The sequence below is a fragment of the Lissotriton helveticus genome, chromosome 9, assembly GCF_964261635.1.
Source record: "Lissotriton helveticus chromosome 9, aLisHel1.1, whole genome shotgun sequence".
NCBI classification, from domain to species: domain Eukaryota; kingdom Metazoa; phylum Chordata; class Amphibia; order Caudata; family Salamandridae; genus Lissotriton; species Lissotriton helveticus.
In genome coordinates, this window is record NC_136070.1 from 379310465 (window position 1) to 379334106 (window position 23642).

Sequence of the window (23642 nt, forward strand, 5' to 3'; positions counted from 1 at the left end):
AGGAGGAACTGGATCAAATATATCTACATCATCATAAATGCATTGGCTAGAGGTGCCCCATGGCGTGGGGCTGAAATGATCCCAATATACAAAAAAGGGGATCGGGCCAGTCCAAGCAACGATAGGCCTGTAAGCCTAATTGATACCCTGCAAAAAATCATGGCTAGACTGGTGTTAGGGAGAGTCAACAAATGGGTAATTGATCAGGAGGTGTTGTCTACCTACCAAGCGGGTTTCCGACTGCATATCAGCACCATTGACCAAGTTTTTAGGTTTATGATGATTTATTGGAGCACAGTGATCCTAGCAGTGTTGACTCTATATGCAGCATTTGTTGATTTAAAATCAGCATTTGATTTAGTGCCCCACAATAAGCTATGGGACTCTTTAAAGGAGGCTGGGATGCCAACAGAGCTCCTAAGTTTTATTATCAAGTTACATGAGGCAAACTACGCCCAGATGAGGTGGGGATTACAGGGCGAACTAAAACAGATCGCTTCCCAGTTAATAGGGGAGTGCAGCAAGGGTGTGTTCTTGCACCTACCCTTGTCTCCCTGTTTATAAATAAGGTTATCTTATACTACACCAATTTTCCAACTGATGCTCCAACTCTTTCCGGATCAAGGGTTCCTCTTTTAATGTTTGCAGAGGACACTCTAATTTTGTCTAAAACTCATTCTGGTCTGCATGAGTCCTTGACAGATTTACTGATTTCTGCAACGACCATGAATTTGTAGTCAATGTCGATAAGACCAAGTTCCGGTGTTTCACAAACATAAATCTGTAAAAGGCAGAGTAGTAATGAATAGTATACTGTTGGAAAAAACAGATGCCTTTACTTTACATACCTGGGAGTAACTATGGGTTGGAGGATGAACTGGAATTCCCAGATAGATCTTTTAATTTTAAGGCACAATCGGTTAGCAGGAGCCCTACTAAAAGAATATCGACATTCATACACTAAACCGGTGGGGCCGGCACTAACGATTTATAATGGGAAAATCAGAGCATCTATAATCTACGGAGCGGAGCTCTGGGGATTCGAAAACGTATACCCCTTAGTCCTTGCACAAAACAAGTTCCTGAGATCTGTAACCGCCCTGCCCCAATCAACCCCTATTAAGCCTCTGCTGTTAGATCTAGGATGTGTTTCATTTGATGAGGCTGCAGGATTTAGACCCTTAGCCTACTGGAGGAGGCTTTGGACGACTCCAGAGCTAACATCCTATGCTAACGCAGTAATGCCCATTAGAAAAGCTGATTTGTCTTCAAAGATAAACTGGTTGCAAAAGATTAAGGGGACTTGGTCTGAAATGGGGTTGAGCCACCTGTGGGAAGACCCTATAGGGAATCCCTTTCCTAATAAAAAGGAGTATGAAGCACTATACTGGGACATGATCAGTAGGAACACCATGTCAAGGGTGAGTAGCAGCTCTCTAACTGGTATTTTTATGGAGCATAAGCTCGTAATGAGAGTGGAAGCCTACTGGAACTTTATCACAAGACCTGGTGATAGGAAATTATATCACCAATTTAGAGTGGGCACCCTCCCGTTAAGATCCTATATGGCAAAGTGGAATACCATTTTCGATACCAACTGCCCTACGTTGCTAACCTTGGCAGAGTCAATACCCCATGTACTGTTCGTATGTCCAGCATATAAGGGTCTGCATCACAGGTGGCTGAGCTGGTGTGCTCTAATCATGGCACCAGACTATGTAAGACAGCATTGCGCATTTTGATAACAAACACCCGCGAAGATATAGTTATTGCCATGGCGAAATTCCTTAGCTGGCCTTGGGCACTGCGAAGAATAAATTTGGAGGCTGCTTCAGTAATCCCACCTTCTACTTAATTATGTGTATTCGGCCAAGCGGACTGCCTTCAGTTTAGAATTCTAGGAAAATGTTTTTTATGGAATTTCTCTTAAATTATTACATTTTATAATTTTATGGCTAGGACATTAATTGTCAGGTAACCGTTAGGAAGCTTCGATAAAGATGTCATTACATTTTGTAATGAATTGTTGATTTTAGGGCATAACAAGGAAATAAACCTCTTTATTTTATAATTGATATTCTATTTGTTAGCTAAATGGTGTATGTTTTCATATTCATTTTCTTTTTTTTGCTTTCACCGGTTTTTATGACACTTTTATCTCTGTACTGTGTCTTTTATGATTGAAATTATCGAATAAAGACTAACTGAACTGAATAAGAACCCTACACAAGACATCATTGAAAAAATCTCCTGCCTTGTTAATTGAGATCTTGAGAATGGTTGGGTGACTGAAAAGGAGGCAGCGTTCCTTGTGGAAAAGGAGTCCAAGATGCCCTATTTCTGTATCCTGCCCAAGGAATATAAGAACTTTAATCTATCACCAGGGCACCCAATTGTATTGGGTATAGGATCAGAATTTGAACCATCAATACAGTTTTGTGATTTTTTTTTTCTTTAACCCTTAGTGGCAGAAATGACATCCTATCTGAAACACATCAAAGACATCCTCCACAAACTAAAGGATATAGCCAGTCAGTCAAATACTTTATTCGATAAATTAATATCATAAAAAGACATAGTACAATACAAACAATTAATTACACACAAAAACATCATAGACAAAGAAGTTCATTATGTCAGTGTAAATTTTATACAATATAAATATATCTTAAAAATGTAATAAAAAGTTGCAGGATCTTTTGTCCTATAATAAAATCATGGAGTAAAAAGACGGACAATCTAATTCAGAAAATATCGGCAGGGATAGGTGTGACCTTGAGAATCTTGTTCCTTATCCGAGTAGCAGCAACTAGAAAACTAGCAACATGGAATATTATTCGTGGGGTGTTTAATTGTTGTAAGTACAGAAGGGCTGGCCTAACCAGTATGAAACCCACCTCCCTTAAAATTGGGAACAAAAATGTCTTTCTAATTTCTCGATAGTGTTCACAGAACATAATAAAGTGTAAGGTGTCCTGGGTCGAGAAATCGTCACATTGACAAGGATCTGCCCGTTCTGGGGGGCACCAATTTTTAAAACAACCTAAGGAAAATTGAATCAAAATAAAACGAAATCTTGTTAGAAGGTGCCGATGAAAGGGGCGATTCACTATGGTGAGGTAAGGTTCAGGGCCTAGGGAGCTAATTAGAGCATAATTAGTTCTGACTGTTGGTTTCAACTCTACCTCCTCCCGCTCTAGAGAGAGTAAGTTCATCATAGCATTTTTGGTCAGTCCAATGTCCTTCCTCACTATGGAGTCTGGAGACGAAAAGAGTTCAGGACGTCCCAACTTGTAAAAACCCGATTTTATATAAGCCAACCAAGGAATTTTATTAGACTTATCCAGCTTCAAACAGTCTAGCAGTATGATGTGGTTCAGAGTGATTTCTTGGTTTAACCAGGTTTTCAACCAACATATTAACGGGCTATTTTAATTTGGTCAGTTACGTATCCTAGCCCCAGCTCGGTGTGAATAGAGAAGGTTGGGGTAGACTGAGGAACAGTCAGTACTGATCTTAGGAATTTATTCTCAATAACCTGGATTTTAACTTGGGGCGAATAGCCCCATATCTGAGAACCATATGTGGCTACTGCTAGACATTTCGCTTTATAAACCTTAATAAGGGCCTCTATCGGTCTAGCCCCCAGCTTTTTTGAGAAACCCATAAGTGCAGATGTGGTTCTAGCGAAAGCCGTACTGCGGCTGTTTTTTTCAGGGCCCCAGTTACCACTTTCGTCGAAAAGAACTCCCAGATATGGGAATGTGGGTACCCTACGGACTTCTTCCCCACAGCAATAGAAGGTTTTAACCTTTGTATCCCTACGTGCCTTCCCTGTGATCATAACTTGGGACTTTTTTGTGTTAATTTTCAAATCTAATTTCTCCATAAAACTCCCAAAAGCGTCTAACAGTTTTTGCAGACCCACCCCTATGCGGGCCAGGAGGACGGCATCATCCGTGTAAAGGAGAACCGGAATAACCAGTTCGCCAATACGCGGTACATCATGTGACACGTCCTCCAAAGCAGGATCCAGGGCGTTAATGTATAATGTAAACAGGAGGGGGCCCAGAATACATCCCTGTCTGACCCGCCTCTCTGCCTAAAATGACTTGTGCATCGCCCCTCAGTATTTACTCTAATTGCGGCTAAAAGAGCAGAGAGCAGGTCCGCTAGAAAGTGCACTAATGGTGGGTCAATACCCATGTTTAATAATATGTGCCACAACTTTGACCTATTTACTAGGTCAAATGCTGAGGAGAGGTCTATAAACCCCATATAAAGTGACCCCTCCTTAGCTATAGTGTACTTGTTAATTAAAAGTTGCAGGTTAAGACATTGGTCAAGGGTACTCCTTTTGGCTCTAAAACCGTATTGTGCATTAGACAGGACCCCTCTTTCAAACAGCCAATCTGTTAATTTACGTAGGACCACACTGCCCAATATAAAGGATATAGCCTTTGACTCAGGGAAACAAATACTATTAACCCTAGATGTGGAATCACTATACACAAATATTCCACAAGAGTCCACACTAGAGGTCATAGACAAACTGCTTACTTTGAAACATATGAATGAAATGACACCTGCAGAGTTCCTCCTTGACTGCACCCATATGGTGCTCACAAGGAACGTCTTCAACTACAAGGGGGATTTCTTCTTGCAGACTTGTGGTACTTCCATGGGGAGTACCTGCGCCCCTAGTCTAGCATGCCTATATGTCCACAACTTTAAGATTGAATATATCTTTGAAGAGACAAATCTATCAGAGACAAATGAGGTTGTGCAAAAGATATATTGATGAAGTTCTAGTGATCTGGAGAGGTTTCGGAGAAGGCACAATTGACTTCTTGAAATGGGTTAACAGTATCAATCCATTCCTAAGATTCAGTATGAACATGAGCAAAGGTAGAAATGCCCATCCTTGACATGTGAATATATCCTGAGGATGGCATTTTAAAAACAGAGGTTTATTACAAACCGACAGACAAAAATAGCCTCCTACGAATTGAAAGCCATCATCCCTGAATACTGAGGGAAGGCTTACCTATGGAACAATTCCTTAGGCACAGAAGCAACTGCACAGAGACTGCCAATTATAAAGAACATGCGTCAATACTCAGTGAAATGTTACGCGAGTGGAACTACACTGAAAGTACAATCTCTATGGTAAAAAAGAGAGCCATGAATAATAACAGGGAGGCCATCCTAGGTACATATAAAAAATGAGACACCAGACCAATCTGTGTGACAATATTCCCCCCATCTCAAATTCAGTAAAAAAATGCTGGTTAAGAAACACTGGGGAGATCCTGAACACAGGCAACCTGAACATCACACATGCAATATTTTCCTTCAAAAAGAGTCAAGTTATGAGATGCTGTGCTACATACACACCCTAAAATAAATCTTAGGGAAACCCAACTGACACTCTGGGGCATTCCCCACCGATTGGCCATCAACCATGTGGTGGTTGTGGTGTCTGTAAGTTTACCAAGAGGTGTATGTTGGTCGTACTGGGTTTAACCACCCATAGACACTCAAACATCTAACAAACTGCAACACATGCAATGTGATATATGCCCTAAAATGCCCATGTGGACTACTATACATTGGGTTGACCACCTGAAAAAATATGTGTTCGCATAAAGGAACACAGGAGCACTATCTGGTGCAAAAAAATAACACAAACTGTCCAGACTCAACACAGGACAACAACATACTGGTGGTGAAACAGAGTGGTACTTAATTGAGATGTTGGAACATAGAAAAACAGATATAAGCAAACTATTGCTTAAATATGAACAACAATGGGTGTTCCGCTTCCGATCTGATACACTGGGATTAAATTATGCTATTCCATGGGGCGCTTTGCACAGGTAGAATAACCTGGTTCTGAAAATCCATCATGGCTTCTCAGTAAACAACCACCGTGTACCTATAAGCTAGCATTTAAGTTCCCTTGTGAGCGCACTGCATCTCACGACTAATGGCAGACCCAAACAACTCCTCTGGATGATATCTATGTATTGGGAATAATAATCACTTGCTGGTTTTTATTTTTATTATCTTTTCACAGGATTTTGACCTCTGGTATTAAAGTCCAATCAATGACAGCAAGGCCTGGGATAAGTCCTGAGTTGTGGACTGGAACTCCCAGAAACACCTGCTACTGTGAATAGGCCGGCAGCTGACCTAATTATGAAACTGTGCTGCATGTGACCAAGTGGTGATGCTCTGTCTTCAACATCGAGGGCTGAGGCTTGATGCCCAACCCCTTTGTGTTTGTGCCTAGAACCCTTTGCAAACAGCGCAGGCAGGTTACAATGTTACCATAGCAATACACCACCCATAAACCAGAACCGTGATGCCAGCCCCTCCAAGAAGTGAGGGTGAAAGCTGGTGCTCCAACTCTGCACCTGCACTGGAACTCCATATTTGGGAGTGGGAGCCGCATCAAAATAGGATTAACGTGGGAACAAGTAGCGTATGGATAAATATACGCCCGGTGGGCGGAGTAAAGTTCTGAAGTCCCGAGTGGGTTTTACAGCTTCCTGATGCACTACACAGCTGAAACAGGTTAAGTTAATTGCTTCAACACGCTCAATGTTTGGCTTTAAATTGCGACATAAGGAAATCTGGCTTTGTTGCACCAGTCGGCTGTTCCATGGGGCACGGTAGAATCGCAATGGGCGTACTACTTTGATGGAGTAACTTTGCTTTTGTGCTTTCAGTATGGGGACCAAGACATACACGGTCTTGATAGGATATTTTAAAGTGTCTCCCAAACAGAAGGAATAGAGAGACGAGATTAATGTGTGTTTCTTTACAATATTCTCTTATCTCCTTTTACTCTCTGACTACTATGGTACAAACCTATTGGAGTGCTTCAACAGAACACCCACTCTGAACAGACCATGAGGCAACTAGCACCTTATAATTATGTTCGAAAAAAACACTCTCGGACTTCTATTTGTCACCCTTTACCCATGTGTGTTGTGCGTCACCCATGAATGTAATGTATGTAAATGTTCTCAAATATCACAGGCTTCCATTTGTTATTGTCTAAGTTAAGGTATTCAAAGGTACAGTGGATTGTCAGTAAACACTCCTCAGTTATGGGGGGGGGGGTTCATAATGGGAAAGAGACCATGATAAGTTCAATAATGATTTACAAATTGCTACAATTTTTAAATATATTAATACTAGCTATCTCCCCTTATAAATCCTTTGGGTTAAATAGCCTGAAATACTTCTGTGGAGAAGTAGGTCCTTTCCACATACCTTCTATGGGACTCTGCACTGACTCGCTTGTGGTGTAAGTCACATAGATTTAGCCCTGCGAATTACTAATGCCATTTGGCTGACTATAGGCAGTTACATGTTGGCATAAGAATGTTAACAATTCAGAGAAGCATATAGGTCATTATACCCGTATATGCCCCTGATTTACCTTTTGGTGTTTTTAAACAAACCTAGGACACCACCTGAATAAACAATACTTTGTAGTGTATCCTAAGGCTTTTGTAACCTTCAAATTGGATCTGAGAATTTTATCCAGCAAAAAAACCAAGGTAAAAGAACTCCCTCAGGCGAGCCCCCCATGAGGTTGAGTTTGCCCAGGTGGTACCATCTCACCAGGGTGTGGGAGGATGTGGCAAATGATGAAGCATGTCACATTAGGTGAGTGAGCCTACCTCATCCAATTTTTTTAATTGCCCTAATTCTGGGAGTTAGTATTGTAGTTGGTAGCCACAAAGACATTAGGGAGTTCTGCTTAAAACCAAATAGGTTTGGAGCACACCTAGGGTGTCATGCCTTTTCTTGGTGTTGTAATGTTGTGAATAAGGGTAGGCAAGAGTGTGCTAATGGTTTTTCTCTCTTTTTGTGTAATAATGCCATTGACCATGTTATGAGTGATGTAATATGTGAGGTCATAAGCAGTGCATTGTGGGGGCGTAAGTTATAATTAGCTCAGGTAACTATAACTGCTGATTTTTTATGGTTTTGTACGAGTGAAATGTGAGCCTAACTATAACACCCCTGTAACCTTTGTTTTTTTCAGTATTTAAATGCTTTCTACTTACCTGAAAAATACTTACATTTACCATGAAAAAATGTACTTACTTTTTTGTGGTAAAAAGCACCAGTGACATAACCGTTGTTAAAAACATTGTTGTAAAAGACTTTCGTGGTAAAGGCATTTACGTTGTTAATCCTTTGTGGTAAAAGTATTCATTGTTTGGACTTTGTTGTAAACAATTAGCACGATTAAAGTGCACAGAGTTATATACCCAACAAAAACAGGGTTCAGTAAAAATGTAAAAAATCCAGGATGGCCCTGTAGGAAGGGCAAATTTCCAACATTTATCTTAAAAGAAAGATTACTTCATTCTTGCAACAGCTACATATTCCGTGTCACGTGCAGGATATCCACGCAATCTAATCTGGGTAATCAGAAAGATGTGGCTTATAGTAGTGGTGTTGTCACTATTCTTTTAAGGAACACCTGCCTCTTTGTGATTGGCCTACTCAAACAGGTTTCCTTCTGGCTCTTAGTTGAACTACCCATGATACACTCTGAGAGTTGTATTGCAGGTGATTCATGCTTCTCATGAGTCAAAACCCACTTACCTGTGGTACCTCGCACAGAAGGTCACTAACACCTAGAGTGCCCATTTCAAATATTTTGATCAATCACAGTTCCTGGCTTCACTCTGGAAACACCCTTTTCTGTAGTCCTCATTGCTCACTCAGCATACTCGTTTCTCAGCGGGCTCTGCTGCATCCTTCAGGCTCTTGCATGGACTCCGCAATTACCTTTTTTTTAGCTGCCCTTGTAGGGAGGAAGCAGTAGAGGCAGCAGCTTCTGCCACTACAGGGGTGCTGCCATCTTCTGAATCTCTTCAGTAAGGTTGCTCAGGCCAGCAGAAAGCCAACCGCCAAACAGCACCAGAGAGGCCAAACTGCTATTACTCAGTGCTGGAACACCTCTGAAAACGTTTATGGGACTAGCAATTGTCACAGGGTGCCAGTGCAGCCTTGCTCACTGGAAAAGTAGGCATAAAGGGTTGAGAAGAGAGACCGTAACTTGGGGTCACCTGGTGACAGCTTTGCGGTGATCTGCATTTGCACTAAGGGTATGTAGCCAAACACAGGGACAAATTGGCCTGCGGTAATTAGACACAATAACCATCTAGATTTTCGAAACCAGAATTGTCTCTTGCCTGGGTTTCTGGTATGTGAGGCACAGCTCAAGCTGGGACACTAGAATAAGGGCAATGGCAAACGCGGCTCACCACAGCTCTGGCAAAATGGTTCCTTCCAAGAATACTCACTCAGTTAGTGCACTTGTGCTACTAGACCATTCAATACTACTACGTTGTTCCTCCTGCAAGTGGGTTGGGGGTTCTCTTTTCTTGGTGCCTAATGTTCCATTGGGTTACCACCACTAGCCCTTTCTCCTCAAGGAGAGCTCCTTCCTTCAATTAACTTCCTAGTCAGCACATGAAGCAGAACTTCAGGTCTGTCCCGACTTAGAAGGGTGCATGATGTCAGCAACACAAGCCATGAAACTCAGAAATGTTCCTCAGTCCACAATTGTGGACTGCCTGGCACTGGTCAGTGAGCCATTCCTGCAACACTGATCTATGAATGCCTCTACATGTTAATGCTGAGCCTTTAGACCAGAAATAAGCATTCCCCAGCCAGATCTATTATGGGTTGCTTGGGACTTGGCATTCAATGCACATCTAGCTTCTTAGCTATGTGACAATGTTCTGTTGATTTGACAGGAAGGAGGGTGGAGATGGGTGTTCCTAAAATGGGCTTGCAAGAAAAATGGAACAAAGGAGCAGGGTTTCCTGTTTGGCAGTTACAAAAAACCTATCTGCACAAACATCTGGGGAAGAACTGAACTTGAAGGGTGCTGAGACTCCTTTCATTGCAATGAAGCTGTTTCCGTCCTTCCTTTCAACTAACCCTGATCCACATAAAATGCTTTCAGAAATAATATAGGAGCTACCTACAATTTACATCCCAGAGTGGCAGCCTCACTCCATCTTAAGAACTACTGGTACACAAGTGATTTAAAATCGATTCATGTGTCCATGTAGTCATATAAGCACACCCGCTTCATGCTCCCTCTGCAGCACAATCTCAAAGCAAACTTATGTGCACCACCCAGATCTCCGAAGGCCAGAGTGAAGGACCTGTGTGAAGGGGCTAGTGGGATCCTTTTTATTAGCAAGAGAGGACAGTGGGCTGCTCTCCCTGTGTAGTTACCAGGGAAAAGTCCTGCACCACTACTATGATTATCTGATGTCACAACTGGTAGCAATTCTGAGTTCAGTGAGAAAGCTGTAGTCATTGCCATCATAGAATGTTGCACATGATGTGCCAATCAAGACAACAGATCACTTCTCTGGATCATAGGCCATCAGCATATATACATGATGTTTGTGTGTGATGACATGAAAGATCAGTAAATAATTTGCAGAACTAGCAATAGGCAACTGGGGGTTGGGGTGCTTGCTCATTTGAACGATTTAGCGGAGACTTTCTAGGTGAACATTGACTTTAACAATAAACCACTCCATCCTGTGGTTTTCTGGTACTTGGGCGAGACTGAACGTTGATCTGGTAATGTGCAACCTCCCCAGATAGAATACCATTAAAAAAATTGAGAAAGTCCTAAATCTGTAGATTTTCCCCTTTTCGCTTTAAACCAATAATGTAGTGCACAGTACCACAACTATAATCATTCACCCGTAATTATTCATCCAAATGTAATAACCGTTAATGTCCAATAAACACAGAAGTTTAGCTTCAGTGATGATTTTCTCTGTGGAAGAGAGAGGATGGGATGCCCAGATGTATCTCTCTTACCCAAAGACCAATAATGTTAGCACCTTCCTTTTGTTTTCAACTATGAATATGTTGCATTTACCTGTGGAAGAGGAGGGAAAGGCAGTGCAGGTTATGTATGGTCAACAAGTCAAGTCAAGTCAAAAATTTGTATAGCGCACTACTCACCCAGAGGGTCTCAAGGCGCTTGAGGGGGGGTGGTGTTCGTTACTTATCAAATAGCCAAGTTTTTAGTTGTTTTCTGAAGGAGAGGTGGTTCTGTGTAAGGCGGAGGTGGGAGGGGAGAGAGTTCCAGGTTTTGGCCGCTAAGTAGGAGAAGGATCTTCCTCCCATGGTGGCTCTTCGGATGCGTGGAATCGTGGCGAGGGCTTGATTGGACGATCGTAGTTGGCGGGTGGGGGGTGTAAAACGTCAGGCGCGTGTTGAGGTATATGGGTCCCAGGTCGTGGAGGGCTTTGTGTGCGTGGGTGAGGAGACGGAACGTTATTCTCTTGTTGACTGGGAGCCAGTGAAGGTCTCTCAGGTGCCCGGATATGTGATTGCGGCGGGGTACGTCTAGGATGAGTCGGGCGGAGGCGTTCTGAATGTGTTGGAGTTTAGTCTGTAATTTGGCTGTGGTTCCGGCATAGAGGGTGTTTCCGTAGTCCAGTCGGCTTGTGACAAGAGCTTGGGTGACCGTCTTTCTTGTTTCGGTGGGGATCCAGCGGAAGATCTTTCTGAGCATACGTAAGATGTTAAAGCATGATGATGAGACTGCGTTGACTTGTCTGGTCATCGAGAGGGAGGAGTCTAGAATGAATCCCAGGTTGCGAGCATGGTCCGTTGGTTTGGGTGCGCTGCCCAGGGCCGGTGGCCACCATGAGTCGTCCCATGCGGAGGGGGATGATCCTAGGATGAGGACTTCCGTCTTCCAAGAATTCAGTTTTAAGCGGCTGTTCTTCATCCACTCTGCAACGTCTTTCATCCCTTAGTGTAGGTTAGTTTTAGCGGTGTTTGGGTCTTTGGTGAGGGAGAGGATCAGCTGGGTGGCGTAGGAGATGATGTTGAGGTTGTGCTGGAGTGCGATGGATGTGAGGGGGCTCATGTAGACGTTGAAGAGGGTGGGGCTGAGCGATGATCCTTGTGGTACGCCGCAGATGACTTCGGTGGCCTCTGACCTGAAAGGGGGGAGGCGGACTCTCTGGGTTCTTCCAGCCAGAAACGAGATGAGCCAGTCCAGTGCTTTTCCTTGTATCTTGACGTTTCTGAGGCGTTGTACAAGGGTGCTATGACAGACCGTGTCAAACGCTGCGGAGAGGTCCAGGAGGATGAGGGCAGCTGTTTCCCTGTTGTCGAGAAGTGTTCGGATGTCGTCTGTAGCTGCTATGAGGGCGGTCTCGGTGCTGTGTTTGGCTCGGAAGCCAGACCGTGAGGGGTCGAGGGAGCCGTTAGATTCGAGGAAGGCTGCGAGCTGATTGTTGACGGTCTTCTCTATGACCTTGGCAGGGAAAGGGAGGAGCGAGATGGGGCGGTAGTTCTTAAGTTCAGTCGGGTCTGCTGTGGGTTTCTTCAGTAGAGCACTGAGTTCGGCATGTTTCCAGCTTTCTGGGAAGATAGCGGTGTTGAGGGAGCAGTTGATGATATCTCGGAGATGGGGTGCGATGATGGAGTCGGCCTTGTTGAAAATGTGGTGGGGGCATGGGTCGGTTGGTGATCCGGGGTGTATGGAGTTCATCAAGCGGATGGTGTCTTCATTGCTGATTGGGTCCCAGGCGCCAAGGGTGGTGGTGGGGGGCTTCAGTTCGGTGGTGGTGAGGGGGGTGGACTGGTCGCCAAAGCTGTTATGTATGTCAGCGATTTTGCTGTGGAAGAATGAGGCTAGAGAGTTGCAAAGGTCTTGAGAGGGAGTGATGTCATTAGAGACAGCGCTGGGATTGGTTAGCTCTTTGACGATGCTGAAGAGTTCCTTGCTGTTGTGGGCGTTGTTGTTGAGTCGATCCTTGAATGCTAATTTCTTGGTGGATCGGATCAGCTGGTGGTGTTTGCGGGTGGCGTCCTTGAGGGCGGTCATGTTGTCTGTGGTTGGGTTTTTCCACCAGGCTTTCTCGAGGGTGCGGCAGTTCTTTTTGGAGTTCTTGAGGTCGTCATTGAACCAGGAGGCTTTTTTGCTACCTGGTTTGTTGTGATGGTTTTTCAAGGGTGCTAATTCGTCGGCGCAGTGGGTGATCCATTGTGCGAGATTGATGGCTGCTTGGTTTGGGCCCGATGGTTTGGTGGGAAGGTTTTGGTTTAGCGATGTGGTGAGCTGGTCGGTGGTAATTTTGTTCCAGTTTCTGCGTGGGACTTGTTGTGGGTGGTGGTGGGTTGTGGTCTTTCTGAAGTTGAAGTGGATGCAGCTGTGGTCCGTCCAGTGGAGTCCTGTGGTGTGAATGAAGGAGATATGTTTGCTGGAGGAGAAGATTGGGTCGAGCGTGTGTCCGGCGTGGTGGGTGGGGGTGTTTACCAGTTGTATGAGTCCGAGATTGGCGAGGTTGTCCAGCAGGGTGGTGGTGTTGCTGTCGTTATTCTTTTCCAGGTGGAAGTTGAGGTCCCCTAGGAGAATGTAGTCCTCGGAGGGGAGGGCGTGTGGGCTGATAAAGTCAGTGATCTCTTCGCTGAATTGTGTGCGGGGTACTGGTGGTCTGTAGATGAGGGTGCCTCGTAGTGTGGTCTTGGGGTCGGTGTGTATCTGGAAGTGGAGGTGTTCGGCGGCGGTGAAGGTGTCGTCGGAGCTGGTCGTGATGCGGATGGTGTTCTTGTGGACGATGGCGATGCCTCCTCCTGTTCGGTTGATGCGGTCCTTTCAGATTATCTTGTAGCCGTCCGGGATGGCTATGGCGATGTCGGGCGCTGATGCGGTATTCATCCAGGTTTCTGTAAGAAAGGCGACGTCCGGCGTTGTGGTGTCCAGTAGGTTCCATAGTTCAATGGCGTGTCTGTGGACCGAGCGGGTGTTGAGCAGGATGCATTTCAGGTGGTTATTGTCAGAGCTCTGTTTGGCGTTAGTGGGCGTAGTGTAGGTCTTGATGCAGCAGAACTTGCAGGATTGGCAGGTGAAGGGTCCATGGGTGCGTCCTGGGGCGGCTTGGTGGCAGTTGTGGAGTCGGCCGGTGTTGAGTGCAGAGAGGGTTGCGGCGTCGTAAGTTAGGTGGGAGGAGTTGGTTTGGCGGGGGCCAGGGGGTCTGGCGCTGGGCACGGTCCAGGCACGGACGGGCGTAGACGGGCTTACCTTTGGCGCGCCTTCAGCGCGCATGGGGCGCGACTGCTGCGCGTGAACGCTGCGCTTGCGTGCATCTGTCATAAATGGATCGTGGAGGGGGCGGAGCGAGGGAGGAGCAGCTGGGAGGCGGGAGCGGGGTTGCGAGGTCTGGGGATGCCGGAGGGCTACGGGGGCGGGCCGTGGGGGAGCAGGAGAGGCACAACAAATGGCACGAAAACAATGCAGGACGGGATCGGGGGGCACAATCTGGCACAGACACCCAAAGCGGCGATACCAGGCAAAGCGGAGCAATATTATGTAATGAAATGGGCAAATCAAAACAACAAGGTGGCCAAGATGGTGTGTTTTTGTTGATTGGGCGTGCTCACTAACCTAAGACTTTGGAATAACCACCCCAAACTGCTTTGGTATCAACTCTGGCATCATAGATGTGGGCCTCTCCCAACCCACAAACAGCTTCCTCTCCCCTAGAGGATTTTTATCTCAACAAGTACTACCCATGAAGAACTCTCAATTGGGATTCGGCACAATGAAATCAGCCAAAAACATTGATCAGCCTAAGCTCCAACATTCAGCCTCTGTAGGCATTGAAGTTGGTATTGCTTAGTTAGAACCTTGGTGCAGCCAAACTTATATTAAGGGACTTCTTATTTTAGGATTTCTTGAGCTCCCATTTATTTTTATTGAACCAACTTTTCCCCTGGTTTGTTGTGTGAAAGTTGAAACTTCTTCCCAATTTGACACGTTTTTGTGGCATTTTATTTAGGATTTTAACACTTAAGTGGAAGAAGTGCAAAGTTTTCACACACAGAGTTGCAGCTCGCTCCACCAGTCTCAACATAAGTCATTGCAGCTTGTCTACCACTAGTCCACCACTAGTCCACCAGGTCATAGTGATGTGGCCAAGAGGTATTTAGGGAAGGGCAGCCATTACTATATTGCCCTGTCCAGGACAACCATTACTATCTTAACCTGCCCTGTGCCCCCACAGAATGAAATCATTATTATCAATACCCATCACCCCAAAAAATATTTTACTTTACTTGGTCAATGTTATGGTTACAAGAGAAGTGGCCAAGTGGTGTAGTGAATGCAATATTGTAGTAGGGTATTGAAAGGAGGTGATGCAGTAGGTAACAAACAAATTAGCACCTTCCAAACATTTGCCCCCATTGGCTCCAAAACAGCCATCCCTAAAAAGAACCTGTTGACACACTCTGGAACAAATGACCTCCGTGTCTCACAATCAGTGCATGAGTGGTATGGACTTACAGGCATGTCTTCAGTGGATGTTAGCCATTTTGTTAAACCATACATTGAGCATTGCAAACAAATTATGCAAAAGATCTTACCAGACATATGCTATTATAAAAATGTGCGCCAGTTCCTACAAGAAAATGAACCCCTGTTTTTAATTACAAAAGAAATTAAGCGTCACCACTCGCAGCCTCGCAAGGTATCAAACAGAGAAGGTGACGCTCTTGGAGGTCAGTTCCTGTTGCATTGCTTATAGCTGTTTTCTTCGGGCTTCAGTTGTAGGGTAGAAGTTTGGGAGGAGGGCAGTTTCTGCTTCAGCAAGGCTGCCTTTTTCAAAACAAGGTCCCGCTGATCAGTTTTCAATTGTAGTGACACCACTTCCTTCACAATGTGAATTAGGCTTCATGGAAGGAAGCCTAGAGGCACTTTTGAGCAGGTGACGCCCAGCCAGTGACAGATGACTCAAGAAGACTGTATCCATCGCGTCCATTACAGAGAATTTAGGTCAACTGCCGAATATCCTGACATTCTAGCACGGCTCAAGTGACTATAATTCTCCATAACCTCTCATCTGTTGCCCAGAGTCAAGAGCATCCCCAAAATAAGACTGTCAAAATGTTCTTAGAGATTTAGCTTTTCCTCCACACAACTCAAATTTACTTCAGTCAGCTGCAAATTCTTTTATGATGACCTCCACCCTCTCCGTATGGTACTCCACTGCAGAGGATGCCTTTCCAGCTTTGTCTACTTTTCTCATAATTTTGTCCAGCTCCTTCATCATTCTCCTCTGCCCCTCCATTGCTAATGTCTGTCTCATCTTTTCACCAGACCTGTCATTTCAATACAAATTTGCAGATAAAAACAGTGTTTCTTGTCTCTCTTGGGATGTTTTCAGCTATGATAACTCCCTGAATAGACTGCCATCTTGCTCTCACTGATGTAGATCGACAGATGGCTTTTCAGTTTCACAAGCACAGCAGTCACTGGCTCGCTGCATCTCCCAAGGCTTACAAGCTCTGCTATATAACCGATAGGAAAAACAGTTAGTGGCTGGCCTAAACTCAGCCTCGAAGAATGGACTTCCGTTTTGGAAGGTACCAAACCCCCTACTAATACTGATCCAATATTAGCTAAAGATAATTTTAATAACTGGATCAAAGGGACTTTAGATCAGGTTCTCCCCAGGAAGAATATCCAGATAAATATAGGGTGCAACAAAGCGGCATGGTACACGCCCAACCTTTGTGAGCTAAAGCAACTGTGCAAGAAAGCGGAGAGAATCTGGAGGAAAGATTTTTCCCTCCTGAAGAAAAAGCAATATAGGGATACCATCAGAACTTATGAAAGTGAAATCAAAAAGGCTCCGGCTCTGTACTTCAGTGAAAAAATCACTGCCGCAGTAAATTCTCCTCGGGAGACCATTTTGCATTGTGAAAAAACTCCTGAATGTACCCAGCCCCCGGACAGCCATGAAGCTACAGATCATCGATGCAATGAACTTGCGGATTATTTCCACAACAAAATCTTAACCATTTGCTGCCGGTTCCCCAACCTCCCACCCATCCTTCCTTCTGAGGAAACCAAGGTATGGAGCAGAGAACATTCTCTGAGAGTGTCCCCGCCATTGGATACAGAAACTTTCCAAACCACTTTCGCATGGGGCAAGAGTGGATCACCCAGAGACCTGGCTCCCTTTAATATTTTGAAATCTGTAGCTGCTTCAGTAGGCCCCACCATTATGGAAATGATCAACGCTTCGCTTGCCTCTGGGGTAGCCCCTCCCCTGTGGAAAAAAGCTTTGGTAAAACCCTTGCTGAAAAAATCCAGCTTAGACCTCGACTGCCTCGGCAACTACCGACCTATCACGCTCCTTCCAGGGGTGAGCAAAATCACAGAAAAGCATGTCAATCTGGCGCTCTCCAGATACCTGGAAAGGGAGAACATTTATCACGCGTCCCAAACCGGGTTTCGTCCGGAACATGGGACGGAAACTGCCTTATTAGCAGTTGTGGAGGATTCGAGAAGGATCCTCAATGCAGGAGGCTCTCTGGCCGTGCTACTCTTAGACCTTAGCATGGACTTTGATACAGTTATAATCACGGCATCCTAGTCCAACGTCTCCAGGACTTGTGTACTACTGGAGTTGCCCTCGATTGGCTGCGTTCCTTCCTGGAGGACAGATACTTCCAAGTTGCTGAGGGTGAGGCGATTTCTACTACACGGCCTCTCCATTGTGGGGTTCTTCAGGGGCCATCCCTGAGCTCCCACTCTATTTAATATTTACATGGCTTCGCTTGCTGACATTGTTCTCCCTTTTGGGGTGCAAATTGTCACTTATGCCGACAACACTCAATTGGTCGTTTCTTTGAACCATACTAATAAAGCATCTACCCGTCTCGTGCCATGCCTTGAAGAAGTGATGAGCTGGATGAAACATTCCCAGCTTAAACTAAATGGGGACAAGACTGAGCTTATGCTCCTTATTAATTCGTCTCTCTCTGAAATAGTCTCCACCTGGCCTACAAGTATGGGCTCCATGCCTGCCCCTAAATCAGAGATAAAGAGCCTTGGTGTCTGGCTTGATTCCGAGCTCGGTTTTAAAACTCAAGCCAGAAAGGTTGTTGCCTCTTGCTTTGGCATTCGAAGAATGCTGAGCAAAGTGCTTCCCTTGTTACTACCTCAGGTCTGAAAGCTTTAGTCCAGGCACTCATTTTATCACGCTTGGGCTATGGAAATGCCTTGTACCTTGTGCCCCTAGCTTGGTGCTGGCCAAACTTCAAATGGTGCAGAATTGTGCGGCTAGGATTCTAATGAGAATTAGTAGCAGCCAAACAGCAAGGCCGGTCTTAAAGGCTCTTCACTGGCTCCCAGTCTTGGAAACAGTCCAGTTCAAAGGCTTGTGCATCACTAATAGGCTGATAGGAGGGAAAGGACCTTCGATTAATTCATCCTTGGTCCAGCCCTACCTAGCTAACAGGGCCCTTCCCTCCAATGATCTTCATGTGGCCTATGTCCCCAGAATTAAGAGGGCTAGAAGTGGCGGACGTTCATTTTCTTACAACGCAGCTAAACTGTTAAACTCACTCCCGCTGCAGCTACGAAAGGAACCCAACCATATGGCCTTCTGTAAGATGCTTAAAACTTGGCTTTTCCCCCAAATGATCCAGCCTCAGCCTGAAATCGGTTATACTCACAGCGCTGGGATGCCCTTGGGTAACAACGCACTTTATAAATACTGTTTTCATTTCATTTCATTTTGGTTTCCTCTCCTAAATGACCCGGCTTCTAAGGTAAGAGGCTCCTCGAAGGAGCTAAACCACGCCAAACGAGGGCATTACCAGAGCAAGAATGGCCATGGTACATGGCACTCTGCTCTATCCTTGTTCTTCAATGCAACCCGACTCGAAAATTTCAACTTACACTATCGTGCCAAGGAAAGTTATTGTTTTAAAATAGTAAATCTATGCCCCTGATCCAGCGCTGCTCTCAAACAACCCTCTAAACCATCACGGAATACCCAGGAGCTATCACACTTCACTCGTTGGTGGGCCCATAGCACTGCGAGTCACTCATTTACCCAAATCACACTGCTCCCAAGATCAGTAAAAACTAGAGAACGAGCTGCTGGACAGCGGAGTACCCTAATTATTCTACAATTTTAAATTCTATACATTATATATGTTAGAAATGGGAATTTATGGCTGGCTGAGGCTTGCGCCAAAGCCAGGCAAAAAAAACACCACTCTAGTCAGGGCAAGGAAGTTACCCGCCAAGATAACCTCTGCTCACCCCCTTGGTAGCTTGGCACGAGCAGTCAGGCTTATCTCAGAGGCGATGTGTATAGCGTTTGCGTGCGCACCCAGCAACAACACCCAAGGCCCACCACAAAGGAAACACCACACAAGGGTATATATAAAAAATAGTCTTTGTATTATACCACAAACATTAGATAATAAACATATAATTTACAAGGTGCCATGGGCACGGGCAGAATTTACAGGGGATAGATGTACAGGACAGGGCCACATGGGCCACTGTCAGGAATAATCACTTTTAGAATTAGCACGTAGAACATATAATAACTGTAGTACCAAACTTGCACATATAGCACACAACCAGTACTCACTGGTAACAGGTAAACACCACCTACCCAATCCTAAAACACCTTGGGGAAATATTACGCAGGGCACCATGACCTCACTAACATCACTCTTCTAGGGCAAACAACCTCCTAGGCATAAAAACACATATTTAAAGGCATGGGCAAAAGCATTGCATCAATCACATTAGGCAGGAAATCACATCTGCGCAAAACACAAAGGACCAAACATATACCCTATGCAAGGGCACAACACAAGAACTGTCCCCCAGCCCAACTGACTTCTCATGGGGGCTAGGACGCCCTGTGTCCCAAATGTCAGGGCAGGCAGCCAAAGAAAGATACAGGGCCCTAAACGTAGCAACTGCCCACTAAGTGCTGGGCAGCTGTAGAACTCCTCTGGGCTCCCACAAGGACAAGGGGCCCAAAACAACGTGGGAACCTGGAGCCTCTCATGGGCTCTTGCAACCAAAATGGCCCCCTTGGAGCCTCGTGGGCTCTGCAGCAATGTGGCCCGAACGTCGGAGTCCCCCCTCTGGGGACTCGAAATAAACAAAATGCCCCCAGAGCCTTCTAGGTTCTAAAACAAATATGCGCCACACATTGGAGTCCCTCCACGGGGGACACGAAACACCAAAATGCCCCCGAGCCTCGCAGGCTCTAAGAAAGAATGCAGCCGCAATGTGGGAGCCCCGCTCGGGGGACTCGATTTCAAAGGAATGCCCAAAATGCCCCCGGAGCCCTCGTGGGCTCGCAAGAAAATGGCGGGGTAAACAACGGTGGAGCCTCTCGGGCCCGGGCTGTCAGCAATGCCCCAGCTACTCGTGGAGTGGCCCGCTGCCAACCGGGGCCACTCTATGTCGAAAGCAAACTGCCCCCAAACCTCTCAGGCGCTAAAACCAATATGTCCCCTTAGAGCCTCATGGGGGCTTTAGACACAGCACCGGCCTCGGGCTCCACTCACCGGTGTCTTGCGGCGGCGTCCTCTTGTGGCTCTGTGGCTCCCTGCACCGGCGAGACTTGGGGGAGCCTCGCTGCTCTGGCGGCCGGTACTCTCGGCTTCAGGGGGGTGGGCTCTCTCCCCACGCGGCACTTCCTGCTTGGGGGCCAATCACTGCGCGAGTCACCCGGCGAGCCTCCCGCAGCCTCCACCAATGGCAGCGCGGCTCCCGGGTGACGTCAGCGGCTGCTCCCTCTGCTTGCTCTCGGCCCCGGTGCTGCGGTGGTGATCTCGGGGCTACAACGAGGGGTAGGCTCCCTCTTTCATTTAACTATGCAGCGAAGTGCACTCACTATACCAATCCTGCCAGGAGCAGCACAAATGCGAGGTGGGCACTCGCTTGGGGGGCACACCCGGCAGGGTGGGCACCTGCTTTTTCCTCACGCAAAATGCGGGGTAGCACCCGGCCGATGTTGGCAGGCAGGGAATCCCCACGCTGGGGAATCCCTGAGGAGGACGATCGCGGTGAAGGGGATCCTTGGAAAAAGGAAACAGCGCTTCCCTGGTGCTGAGAGGAGAAATCCTGGGATACCACAGAGCAAAGTCCAGAAAACAGTCCTTCAGGAGGTGGGGGGGGGGGCAAGGCTGGGCCCAGAGCCAGCTCACAGGGTCCTCCTAGGCAGGGAGGCAATCCCCAGTGGCGGTCCTCCTGGCGCCCACAGCAGCCCCCCCTCAGGAAAAGGATCCAGGAAGAGACACAGCCCCTTTTTATACATTAAATCCCTTTGTCTCAGGGTGCAGGAAAAACCAGTCGCAGCTGGTTTTGGAGCACTGTGATGGGCTCAACCACCCTTTCCTTTCACTGGCCAGGCTAGGGACATTAGAGGCACCACAGGGGGCGGAGCCAGCATTGTGTGGGTAAAACCCAGCCCTATTCAGGTCCCAGGTGCACCCCTCCCTCACATCAGCATGCTAATATCAACACTCACCACCGGGGCAGACCCATCCAGACTCCTGGAGCCAGGCTCACCAGCCAGCTCCAGCCAATCACACGCCAGCACACTCACTGCACACGCACACCCATGTCTAGAAGTGGCACTTCCACACTAGACACATTCACGCCGCACATATCATTGCGCAGCATTCAATCTCACGAGTTCGCACATACCAAACTAGCGCCTGCACTCCCTACGCATCAGGAACTAACATGGTCACACACATTCCCCATGCATTCCTATGGGAGGGCAGGCCAACCTCACTACATGCACACACTTTACCCTGAGACACAGGGAAAAAGTGCACCAAGCCAGAAATCACGAATGCCAGGTCACCATCAAAAGCAAAAAGTTCAGGGGTGAACCAGCCAAAAAGGCCCGGGTCCAACAATATACATATACATTTTTTATGGACGTCACTATTGTCTTTTAAATTCATAAAAAGTAACATTAAGGCACCTCACTATTTTGGTCAATGGACCAGCTAGTAGAAGTTAGTTGATGGAAATCAAGATCAGCTTAATTCACCATTTTATTTAGTTTTATTTCTCTTATTAACTCAATTATTTGTCATGACTTTAAGTTTAAAATGTCTACCTTCATTCATAAATGTTATTAAAACATTTCCTATTAGTTATTCAAGAAGGGTAAAAAAATGAATTCAATAAATGTTACATTTATTAGTAAAACAGTTTAAAAATAAGAAATTTGATTGTCATATTACCAGTCTTCTTTTTCATGAAGAAAAGAACAGGAATAAACAACACAGGTTCCCAAAAATTCAGCCTCTCTACCTTCCTCGATGTCTACCTCCCATCAGGACTCCACATTCAATTCTATACCTCGTCAAAAGTTAGTCAGGAAAATTTCAAAGACTTTTGCACCCAAAAATCATTCAGTCCGACAGCATATCGTGGTGCAAAAATAAATTCAGTAACAGACTTTTTTTCTCTCTTCCGAACAGCCTCTTTTATACCCTTTTTCACTAACGATATAACTAAAACTTGAACTTTAGGGTCCATACTCATTTCTCATTGGTCCATTCGAGGGGTGGTGAAGATCACCTCATCTCCTCATTGTCCCAAATTTTGCAAAGTCACTTCCATATTTCTGATGTGGTCATAATTGTTCATTTTTCGATACTCATCATCCTGTCCTTAATGTCGATACTTCACTCAATTTTCCCAGGCTCACAACTCTAGCGTCTCTTTTGGCACCATTCCTCTTTTCCGGGCCACGCTGACCTTGACATCGGTAGCCCAGGCACAGGCCACTCATACATCTCTCGAGCACAGTCGCACATGCGTGGAGTCATACTCTCTCTGAGTCTTGCAAAACCTCCATTTTATACTAGGCCGCACAGGCCTTAATGGGAACTAATACAGAAACAAACACAATCAAACGTTAGATTTTGAAGTAAAGCCCTTCTGTTTACCTCCCACCATTCTATGTTTTACCCTGTTAATGGTTACCTAGCAAAAAAGCAACAAAAAAGCACTGTTTACTTACCAATTTTGTTCATTTAGCCACGAAAAATACTTATAATAAGCATACATACATAGCTCTGCTTACTCAAAAGCATTATTGCACTATATTAGTATGACGATTTCACATGATTAAGGTATTACAGTTTGCAACACAAGCAAATTAGTATCTCATGTGTACTTTTCTGTGTGTTTTTCTTGTTGCTGATTAGTTTAACATTCCACTCGATTAATACATGTTAATGTTATGAGAAATTAATTTCACAAGGGGTACGCAAAATTTTTTGTCACTCCCTTGCTCCATCACCCCCTTTGTGAGTGTAATTTGATGATGTCATGCAAGTCGATATTATGTAGTTGATATGTGCAGGTGACTTTTTCTGAGGCAGATTTTTTGACCTACGAACGTGTTACGCTGTGAGAGGTGTAGAGTCACTGGCATGGATTACGTTTACTAAGGTGTGTCTCTGAGGGTAGACTCAGGCGCCTCTTGGAAATATCCCAGCGGATGAAATGCAGCTTCGCTGCACAGAATAAATGGACACATCAGACAGACAAAATGCTGCAGCAATAAACTTAGATAAAGTGATTTCTGATGCTCTGAACTATGGGGGACGATTTCACTAATATCCGTTCTCAGTCACCTAAAAATTTCTTGCCATGAAATTTTCCCATTTTTCCCCTTTCCTAACTTCCCTGCCCCATACATTTTTATTTTTGTAAGTTCATCCACTTGGTGTCAACCCCAATCTTCCTCAAAATT